General features: G+C 36.7%; 1 pseudogene; it reads left to right on the forward strand.

Annotated features, from left to right (window-relative positions):
• Positions 1-3,037: 3,037 nt before the first annotated feature.
• Positions 3,038-6,797, forward strand: LOC111748395 (sodium/potassium-transporting ATPase subunit beta-3-like; annotated as a pseudogene).
• Positions 6,798-12,002: the final 5,205 nt, after the last annotated feature.

The following is a 12,002-nucleotide window of genomic DNA, read 5'->3' on the forward strand; positions in this document are numbered from 1 at the left end:
AATGGAACAGAATTAAGAATAAAGGCATAAATTCATCCACTTAAGAGCAGTTGATACTTGACAAAGATCTGAAGTCCATTAAACGGGGAAAAGCCAGTCTCTTTTTTTTTTTAGCAAATGGTGCTGGCATAACTGGATATCCACCTGCAAAAATATGAAACAAGATACCCTGCACAAAAACTAAATCAAAATGGCTCAAAGACCTAAATATAAAATCTAAAATGATAAAGATCATGGAAGAAAAAATGGGGACAACGCTAGGAGCCCTAATACATGGCATAAACTGTATACAAAACATTACTAACAATGCACAAACACCAGAAGAGAAACCAGATAACTGGAAGCTCCTAAAAATCAAACACTTATTCTCATCCAAAGACTTCACCAAAAGAGTAAAAAGACAACCTACAGACTGGGAAAAAAAAATTTGGCTACACCAATTCCAATCAGCATCTAACCTCTAAAATCTACAAGATACTGAAAAGCCTCAGCAACAAAAAAGACAAATAACCCAATTAAAAAATATGCAAAAGATATGAACAGACACTTCACCAGAGGAGACTTTCGGGTGGCTAACAGATACAAGAGGAAATGCTCATGATCATTAGCCTTTAGAGAAATGCAAATCAAAACTACAATGAGATACCATCTCACATCAACAAGGCAGGCACTTAACCAAAAAACACAAAATAATAAATGTCGGAGAAGTCGTGCAGAGACTGAAACTCTTATACACTGCTGGTGGGAATTTAAAATGTTATAACCACTTTGAAAATTGACTTGGCACTTCCTTAAAAAGCTAGAAATAGAACTACCATATGATCCATCAATCCCACTCCTTGGAATATATCCTAGAGAAACAAGAGCTGTCCCATGAATAGATATATGTACACCCATGTTCATTGCAACACTGTTTACAATAGCAAAAAGATGAAAACAATCAAGGTGCCCATCAAAAGATGAATGTATAAACAAATTATGGTATATTCACGCAATGGAATACTACACAACAATAAAGAACAATGATGAATCCGTGAAAGATTTCATTACATGGAGGAATCTGGAAGGCATTATGCTGAGTGAAATTTGTCAGTTGCAAAAGGACAAATATTTAATGAGACCACTATTATAACAACTCTAGAAAAGGTTTAATCACAGAAGAAAACATTCTTTGATGGTTACAAGGGTGGGGACAGAGGGAGAGGGGTATTCACTAATTAGATAGTAGACAAGAATTATCTTAGGTGAAGGGAAGGAAAACACACAATAAAGCCGAAGTCAGCACAGCTGGACTAAACCAAAAGCTAAGAAGTTTCCTGAATACAACCAAACACTTCTAAGGACAGAGTAGCAGGGGCAGGGTCTGGGGACCATGGCTTCAGGGGCAATCTAGTTCATTTGGCATAACAAAATGTATTAAGAAAATGTTCCACATCCCACTTTGGTAAGTGGCAACTGGGGTCTTAAAACTGAGCAAGCGGCCATCTAAGATGCCATCAACTGGTCTCAGCCCAACTGGAGTAAAGGAGAATGAAGAACGCCAAAGACACAAGGTAATTACGAGCCCAAGAGACAGAAAGGGCCGCATAAACCACAGAACCCATCAGCCTGAGACCTGAAGAACCAGATGGTGCCTGGCTACCATCAATGACTGCCCTGACAGGACACAACAGAAAAACCCTGATGGAGGAGAAAAGTGAGATGCAGACCTGAAACTCTAGTGAAAAGACCAGACTTAATGGTCTGACTGAGACTGGTGAGACCCCAAAGGCCATAGCCCCTGGACTCTCTGTTAGCCTAAAACTAAAACCATTCCAGAAGCCAGCCCTTCGGAGATTAGATTGGACTATAAGACAAAAAATGATATTGATTAGGAGTGTGCTTCTTAGCTCACTGGAGGCAAGATGAGAATGCAGAGGGAGACAGAAGCTGGTTGAATGGACACAGTAAATACAGGATGGAGAGAAAAAGTGTGGTGTCACATTGTAGGGAGAGCAACTAGGGTCACAAATCAATGTGTGTATGAGTTTTTGTATGGGAAACTGAACTGAATTGTGAATTTTTATTTAAAGCACAGTAAAACATAATTCACATACTATAAAATAAATAAATAGTACAATTTTTACTCCTCACAACTACCGCTTTAAAATTCCTAGTAAATAGAACAGTGAAGCACTAGAGTTTATGTGATAGGTTTCCAATTCTATATCTTGTAATTCCTAACAGTATGACCTTGAGCAAGTTTAAGTTCTCTGTGTCTCAGTTTTTGCATTTGTGAATTGTGGGTATAATGATATATACCTCATAGAATTGTTGTAAGAAAAAGTTATAAAAGGTGAAATTATTAGAATAGTGGCAAGCACATAGATATTAGGTACTAAGCCTTTTTTCTGTCAACGATGAAAATATTTCTATGTGCAAATTAACACAGTAGACATCCTACTTAATTGAACAAGATATTTCATGCCTTTTAGTGGCATCTATTTACATTCAACCGTGTTAATATTTGAGTTGATATCATAATTAATAGCATATTTTATCTTTTATTAGACATTCTTAATTTAGACTATTTGTAAAGTCCTGGTGTCTCTTCTTCACCCAGTGACTCTGAATTTGAGTGAATTTAATATGGGCTATATATAAAAAAAAAATTTTATATTATTATGTATAGCACCACTACTATATATTTTATGATTATGAAGGAAAGGGATCATAGTTTGACTTTTTTGCTTATTTGTTTGTTTTTTAGAACACATTGCTCATAGATTGTGTTCAGTAATATTTGTAGATCTAAATTTATTTTTAGTTTTGTATCAGTTAAGAGAGAAGTGTTTTTATTTTACAAGCTAGTTATCTCTGTGTATTTTGAAGAAAACTCTAGAAAAAACTGAAAAAAATTTTTTTTATTTTAAAAGCCTCAGATTATTTTTCATTTGAGAAATAAAAATAATTCTGTCTTGGTAAACTTTCAACTTTTAATTTAGTATGAAAATTAATTTACTAAGATAATTAGAAGAAACTAAACAGAATACAAGAAAAGAAGAATACCTGGATGCAGCAACATAGGGCACCTGACCTTCAGAAATGTGGTTTCCAAATTTTTTCATTGTATTTCTCTAACTGCAAAAGGCTATGACCAGGTATATTCATTTATCTGTAAATTATATAATATACATATACACTAAAATATTATGTGAAATATAAATAAAGCTTATAAAGAACGTGTGTACAATATAAAATATAAGTGAAGTTTAAAAAGAATGTTTCATCAATATCAAGAGAACTACTAATATTTTTCTCACATTGAAGCAGCTCACCTGCTGGAATACATATGTGCACCCTACTTTGGATTCCATTGATCAGGAAACAGAAGTGACTCATTTTCTGGAGAAAAATTTCAAAAAGCCTGACTTGGGGGAGCATTAAGTTATTGCATGCAGCACACTGTTTCTGGAAGAGAAAGTAGGAAGTCATTGTAGAGGTGCTTTCCCTAGGTTCCCTGGGTGGTACAAACATTTAAGTGCTTGACTGCTGGCCTAAAGGTTGGCAGTTTGAATCCACTCAGAGGCTCCTCAGAATACAAACCTGGCCATCTGCTTCCACAGGGTCACAACCTTGAAAATCCCACAGATCAGTTCTACTCTGCGCACACGGGTGGTGGTTGTGCATGAGGTGTATTGGCCAGATTCAAACTTCAGTTTCTTCTTGGAAAGTGAGAATTCTATCACTGAACAACCACTGCCCTCCAGGGATAGGACATTCAGACTTTATTAACTTAATTAACTGATTGCAAACAAAGGCCAAGACAGAGGGTGGCAAATCAAAATATAAAAAAACCCAGAAAGATACAGAGGGATATTCTAGTAGAGGAAATTTCAAAATGTGGTCCATGGAACTCTGGAGTTGTTGTATGGATGCCCCACATGCTCTTAAAGGATCTCCCCAGGCTCCCAGTATGCTACAGTCAGGCTGGTACAAAACAAATGGCAAAAGAGAAGTTAATAGATAAATACTGTGGTACAAACAGCAGAAAACTGCTCAGCAATAAGAAGGAATGAACTATTGATAACTGTAACTACTTGGATGAATCTCCAATAATTATACTGATGAAAGAGGCCAGACGCTTCTTCCCAAAAAAAGCGTATAAAAGATGGGCTGGGGAGGGTTGGGAGAAAACTCTTGGGGGTGATGGATTTGTTCATTATCCTGATTGTGGTGATGGCTTCACATCATCTTGATTGTGGTGATAGTTTTTGACATACATATGACAAAATTTAACAAATTGTGCACTTTGAATGTGTTTGGTTTATTGTATGTCAATTGTACCTTAATAAATTTTTTTTTTTTTAATACAGTCACCATAAGACCCAGTAAAATCACTGCTATGGTATCTACTCAAGAGAAATGAAAACATCTTCACACAAAAATCTGTACATCAATGTCTGTAGGAACTTCATTCATAATCCTCCCAAATTGGGAATCACTCAAATATCCGTTATCTGGCAAATGGGTAAATAAAATGTGATATATTGATACAATAGAATGCTAGTCAGTGATAAAATAATGGAGGCAACTAACAACAATGACTCCCTTAACAAAATGGATGAATTTTAAAAGCATTTGGCCAATTAAAAAAAAAAGCCATTTATATGGTACTCTGGAAAAAGCAAACTGCAAGAAGAAAAGAGATCAGTGGATACCAGGAGTTGTGGAGAGGGGAAAGTGGTTGCCCGTATACAGGGGTGAAAAAGCATGGGGAAAATGTGTGGAACTGTGGGGGTGGACATATGACTATGCATTTGTCAAAATCCTTAGAAATGCACACAACAAAAAGTGAATTTTGATCTTCGTAATTTTTTTTTTTAATCACAAATAACTACAGAAAAACTTTTACTCGTCTTAACATAGCAAAATTACTGGCTGATGAAAACAATATTAAGCTTCTAATAGGGCATGAAATGTGAGAACAATTCAGAAAAAGATAAACACTCATATATTTTGTCTTTTCTAGGAAACTTTCAGAAGGATCATAAATTTACAGAAAATATCTACAATAATAAAAAATATATAAATGATGAAACATACATATAATGGAATATCATGTCTTTATTAAACTCATGATCATTAAGAATTTGTTTAAATTTGGAAAAATGCTTCCAATACTTATTATACATGAGCGTATTTACAGTAGGAAGAGCGACAATGCTCCTGGCTGCTGCCTGTGAATCACTGCAGCCTCTGGTCACCTCACCACCTGCACATACACATTAATGAAGAAATGGAGATCATTCCATCAGAGCCTGGCCAAGCGGAAGCTCTTCATCTACAACCTGACAAGCTGAGAGTTCCTGGGGTGCACAGCCCAGGGCTGGGGTCCATGAAATGCCATTTTCTCAGAATCACCTGCTCCCATTCTGGGCGATGCCTCAGTAAATGTTCTGCTTGGGAGATGAGACTGTATCCCATAATGAGTGTCTGACTCCAGCAGAGAGGGCTATGAATGAAGGTCAGTGGTGTGAGTGGCAGCTAAGGCAGAAGAGGGCATGCTGTGCAGACCCAACAGGAGATGACATTTCCTAGACTGACAGTGTAAGGGACGGAAAGAGGTTCGATCTTGCTCTTCTACCTAGTCTTCTGTGGGTTTCTAGCTGCACTCCTCTCATTCACAGTGTGGGCCATGCTTCAGACTCTGAACCATGTGTTTCTGAAATACACTGACCGGATTCCTAGTCTGGGATTTATGGTTTTTCTAAAACCACTGACTGCAATGATATGTCTATTACAAGTTCCCATTATAGGTGCATTGCAGACCTGAACAGTTTTCTAAAGATATGCTTGAGGAACAGAAGAATTTCGCAACCTGCCCTGATCGAGTACTTTTTGAACAGAAAAGCCCAATCTGTACTGCATGTATACTGATACCCTACTTGAAGCATGCAGTGGTATGATCCTGATTTTGCCTATTCCTAAGGAAACCCTCTGTTCTCATGAAAGTGAGGGGAACGACTGAATTGAAGACTTGAGAAAAACAAAGAGCCATGTGGGCTTCGAAGGAAGAATACACAACAGCTATAATAACTAATCCTCACCATGGAGATAAAGCCTTAAACTATTTTTCAAACTGTGGGAGGCAATTGCATCCAGGGTATCTGCACACAGCTGTTGGCATCCAGGTAATCTTTGATCTTAACACCGATTCATGGAAAAAAGCAAGTAGAATGTAGGATTGATGGATACAGTGCAGGATCGATGGGTCCCCTGAATTAAAAGACCAGGATGATGGTGAAAAGTTCTTGGGTTGAACTACGTTCAAAATCACAGTGAATGCATCGTATGAGTAGGATACTTCCATGGAGTAAATGTCTGTCTTCATTTTGTACCAGCTGTACCTGTCATTCCAGAATGAGGACATCTTGGAGAAAGTTGGGGTGGTTCATGACACTGGGTTACATCATAATGTGTTTTCTGATTGATGTTCTCCAAAGTAACTGCCTGTTGCCTCTCCTGCCCTTTGAACCAGTGTATGAACACCATATCAGGGCCTGATGAACACCTGATTGACAACATGTAGAACGTGGGCCTTGTCCTACTTTTATACAGTTGAATCAACAAATATCTAAAGCTTAATGTGCTGTGCTATGTAAATACCTTATGGATTTAGAACTGATTACCGTATTTTGATGCCAACATGGCTTTAGGGATAAAATGACAAAAGAATAAATAATACCTGAATGACACCAACTGATCTTATAAGCTGCAAAAAAAAATTTTTTTTTTGGTGTATGGAGACCCATGAAGCTCTGTATGTGAGGAAGAAAAAATAAAATAAAGTTGGATTTGAAAAGTGTTACCTTTAATTTTTATAACATTATTTTTTACATGCTGAGTTAGTCTATGAATCTTTTTATTGATAGCACATAAGTTTTGTTGTAAAACAACTGAAAAAAGAGTACAAATGGGATTATTTTTGTGCTGGAATGGGATTTTTCAAAAGCCTAGGAGTATTTTAGATCACAGTGCAACATAGCACTTTTAGTTTAGCTGGTAGGATTATGAACCTAAATTTTCATGTACTTAAATTCATAAAATTCAAATTATACAATAGTTTGTAAAACATCCTATCATTGTTTTCATGTAGAACAGTGTGGACACTATTTAAAACATAAATTTTGAAATATTTTAAAGATAATGTAAAAGAAAAACCAAACTTGTTTCCACCGAGTAAATTCTGACTCATAGCAACCCTGTAGATATTATAGCAAATATTATCTATATGTATACATATATAGAGAGAATGTATAATCATGTATTCTTAAATACAAATATTTAACAAAAAAATTGCATTTGTAATTGTACACAAATAAACTAAAAATAATAATGATCACAAGAATAAGGTAAAATCCACATTTACTCAAGTCACCTTCTGTCTACTCAATTCAACAAATCTAATATGTGAGAGACAGCTGGAAAGGGAGACTGGAACTTACATACCTATACTTCAGATTATGCTTTGCTGATTTTACCTCTTTGTTTCTCAGTGCACAGATAATAGGGTTCAATATATGTGTGAAAGCCATACAGAACACAGAAAGGACCTTATCCACTGGAAAGTTGCTGAAAGGCCAGGCATAGATGAAAGTGCAGAGCCCAAGTAGAGAATCACCACAGAGATGTAGGCTGTCATGCTGCTGTGGGCCTTGGCCATACCTGCTGAAGATCAGCGTCACCTAGTGACCAGGATGGCTGTGTAGGGGATGAGCAAGAGCAAGAATGAAGTCACCCCCATTGGGCCACTGTCCAAAAGCACCAAGACTTCAGAGACATAAATATCTGTACAGGCAAGTTTGATGATCACACCAAGGTCACAATAATAACTATCCACAGTATTTGGGCCACAGAAAGGTAAGTTTACAGTGAAAGCCAACCGACTTAGAAAGTACATAACCCCAATGACCCAAGATCCTACAACTAGGCCTGTACATTTGCACAAGTTCATGATGGTTGCATAATGGAGAGGTTTGCATATGACTGCATACCTATCATATGCCATGGCTACAAGAAGCATCATTTCCCTACCGGCAAAGACATGGAGCAAGAATATCTGGGCCATGCAGCTCTCAAAGGAGATGGTCTTAGGTTCATGGAGGAAATCATGGATCACTTGGGAGCTGCATAAGTGGCCAGAAACCCATCAAGAGCAGAAAGGTTACAGAGCATGATGTATGTGGGGGTGTGCAGGGCAAGTACAGAAATTACTGTGAGGACAATGAGGAGATTTCCCAGCACAATGGGGATGTACAAGAAGTTAGAAAACATGAAGAATAAATACTGGAGCTCCTGGGAACTAAAGAGTCCCAGCAACACAAACTCAGCCACCCTAGAATAATTTCCCTGGTCCATGGTCTCAAGCCACAGGAAAGTACTTAAAAGAGACAGTGATTATTATCGAGAACAAGAAAAGTAAACCACAATTCTAAATGATCCTTCTTAACATTCATGTAAAATGCTTTAGGTTTATTCCTGTTTGGAAATGTTTTATTTGCAACTTTGACAATATATCTCTCTCTCAATTATTCTTACTAATAAAGGATATCTGTGAAGTGCAAATGTAGTAAATAAATCAACAAGTCCATTTTATAAAGTTTATAAGGTTGTGGGTTCAATCTAACCTCCTATGTTGCAAAGGCTCCAGTCAAGAGGGGATGTTAAGGGACCCAGATTTTGCACTAGATTCCTTGCCCTGCTTCTTTTCATTATCCGCTGACAATTATCTACAAGCAGGTTTAATTCTTTGAGAATTCCCAAAAGGCCACACTTAAAAGGCAAAAACCAGAAAAAACCTATTGTCATCGAGTTGATTCCAACTCATAGTGACCCTATAGGACAGAGTAGAACTGCCCCATAGAGTTTCCAAGGAGAGCCTGGTGGATTTGAACTGCCGACCTTTAGGTTAGCAGCCATAGCACTTAACCACTATGCCACCAGGGTTTCCATAAAAGGCAAAGACCTATCTTTTTACCTGATTTTCTTTCTTTTTTTTTTTTTGTAACTATGGTTTACTCTCCTCTTGCCTTTTTCTACTACTTAAGTCCCACAACCACCACCATTAAAACTAATCTCTGAAGTCATGATTTGGTTTAAAGAAAAGTCCCTTGCAGTTGACATTTGACTATATGAAATGGCTAATATGTTAGTAAAGAATATCAATAGATGAGGTAATCATAGCCACAAAAAGCAAATATCTGTTTTACATAACGTTGTTGAAAAGTAGAACATTTGAAAGTCAATGGTAACTTTTTAATAATTACTGAAGAAACTTTCCTGGATATAGAATGTATAGGCTTTAACTAGGATTTTTCTGACCTAATAAGACAAGTTATATTCTTTGAAAAATATCCGACAACACAATTCTTTGTCCTTAAGCAAAAATTGAAATAATAAGCAATTAGTCAATAGATTGTAAAATAATCCATTCTGCCCATGTTTTCCCTGCAACTTCTTTTGAACATTGCAAAAAACTGCTTCTGAGGAAATAGGCTGGAATTTGAATATTCATAAAAAATTATGTATAGAAGTACAAGAATCTCTTAGCTAAAAGAAGGCAGGTTTTTTGTTTGGCATAATTAGAAGTGATGTGTCAGTCTCTATAAAAGATTGTGGAAAAAAGGTAGTTTCAGTGGGCAAAATTGTTTTGTTTGAAAATGGTTTTATGTGCGATATGTGAGCCTAAACTTTACAACAATCCAATTGTAGGAAAAGATTATTTTCCCCATTTTTTATGTAAGGAAATTAAGACTCAGAGAGGTTAAATAATATGTTCAAGATAATACAACCAACAAGTAAAAATCCAGAACCTCATTCCAAGCCTTCAGGACTCTTTCCATTATACTTAATAGTAGTGTCTCTAATGGAATCTAAATGTAAATTACACAAAAGTAATTATCCAGATTCAAAAATGAGAGAATTAGTTTAGGGAGTTGTCTTAGTCATCTAGTGTTGCCATAACAGAAATACCACAAGCAGATAGCTTTACCAAAGAGAAATTTAAGTTCTCAAAGTCTAGTAGGTTACAAGTCCAAATTCAGGGTGTCGGTTCCAGGGGAAGGCTTTATCTCTCTGTCAGCTCTGGAGGAAGGTCCTTATCCTCTACCTTCCCAAGGTCAAGAAGCTTCTTAGGCACAGGGACCCTGTGTCCAAAGGACGTTTTCTGCTCCTTGTGCTGCTTTCTTGGTGGCATGAAGTCCCCAAGTCTCTGCTTTCTTCCCTTTTCTTTTATCACCTGAAAGATAGAAAGCAGTGCAGGCCACATCCCAGGGAAACTCCCTTTACATTTACCTTGGATCAGGGAGGTGACTTGCATAAGCGTGGTGTTACAATCCCACCCTAATCCTCTCAACATAAAATTATGATCACAAAATGGAGGACAACCACACAATACTGGGAATCATGGCCTAGCCAAGTTGACACATATTTTTGGGGGGACGCAATTCAATCCATGACAGGAGTTGATGTAAAAACCTTTTAAATATTATTAAATGAACCATAAATGACTTTCATAATAATGGTCATCTCTATTTAAAAACGTTGGAGGTGATACATATATACATATATATATTTTTTTTCCAAAATGGCTAATACATTTTATTTAAATTTAGTTTTTATCTTATTAGGTTGAAATATTTTATTCCCTCCTAATATGTGCTAAATGGGTTGTTGCTATGTGCCACTTTACAAAGATTCTTCCAAACTCTTGAGCATGAAAAGAATCGAGTGAGTAATACATGCCGTGACAAAATAACTAAAACTGTACCACTCCAAAGGATATTTAAAGCAATAATTATCACTTAGAGTGAGAGGGGGTGCCATTCCAGGGGCATTCTCTCTTTAGGTTAAAATTTTTCACCCAAAAGGAGCAAGCCTCCCCTACTTGGCCATATCTTATTATTTGGACATTCACCTATGAAGTGAGTACTGTCTTTTAGTGAAAGTAAATGAGAAATTAATGGCATATGGAAAGGGGAGAAAGAAAAATGTCAGAAATTCTCATGGAGTGTGACAGTGGCCAAATGCTATTTTTGACTAGGTGCTAGGCTGCACTTGGATTGACTGAGATAAATGTAAAGTGACGTTGTTATGCTTTGGTAGACTCTCCTCTCTTTGGTACATCAGAAGGAAAGCCTTAACCCCAATCAATCAATCAATCCAAATATTACAGAAATTGACTCTTAAGCCATTTTCTACCACAGTCAAAGCCAAATTTTATGTACCAGACTAACATAGATATAATTTTTTTTTGTTAACCCAAAAGCATTTGAGCAAAATCATAAGTCCAGATACTACAAGTCATCGCCTCAAATTTCTCTTTCCCTAAAGATCTTATTAACATTTTCTGAAGAGAAAATCTCAAACTAAAGGATCAAATAAATGGTTGACATAAAATAAAACACAAGCTGATTCAATTATCTGCAGACCTTGTGTAAGATGAAACAAGTTTTGGCTTCTTTCAAATCAAGTGCTCCTACAAGAGAGTTGCATCAGATCTGCATGTATTTTTGAGCACTGATATCATTTTTTTTTTTTTATATCATAGCTGTTACAGGTCTTGACCTTAGATCTCGTCCTCTTCTTGGCACTCTATTTCACCCTTTTCCTATTTTATCATTTCTCTATTTCATTCAGAACTGGGGATTGAACTAGACTATGGAGGATGAATGTGTTCTATGAAGATTCCATGTCATTAGCTGTCTGCTGGGGGAAATGGCTGAAGTCCAGAGAGTCAAAACACTCAACTGTTCCTAACTCCCAGAACTATTCCCCTATGTCACACTCGCTTCCAATTCTGAGCACTTTATTTCTAATAAATTTGGAGAAATTGTGTACTTCATGAAGAATTTAATTGATTGAATCTTTAAAGATATTCCCCATGTTAGTAAGAAAAAAATGGAAAAGCTCAGCAGGGAATGTCTGATTCCCTACATTGGTAATGTATCATGAGTTTCTCT

This window comes from Loxodonta africana, chromosome 10 (assembly GCF_030014295.1).
Source record: "Loxodonta africana isolate mLoxAfr1 chromosome 10, mLoxAfr1.hap2, whole genome shotgun sequence".
Classification (NCBI taxonomy): Eukaryota; Metazoa; Chordata; class Mammalia; order Proboscidea; family Elephantidae; genus Loxodonta; species Loxodonta africana.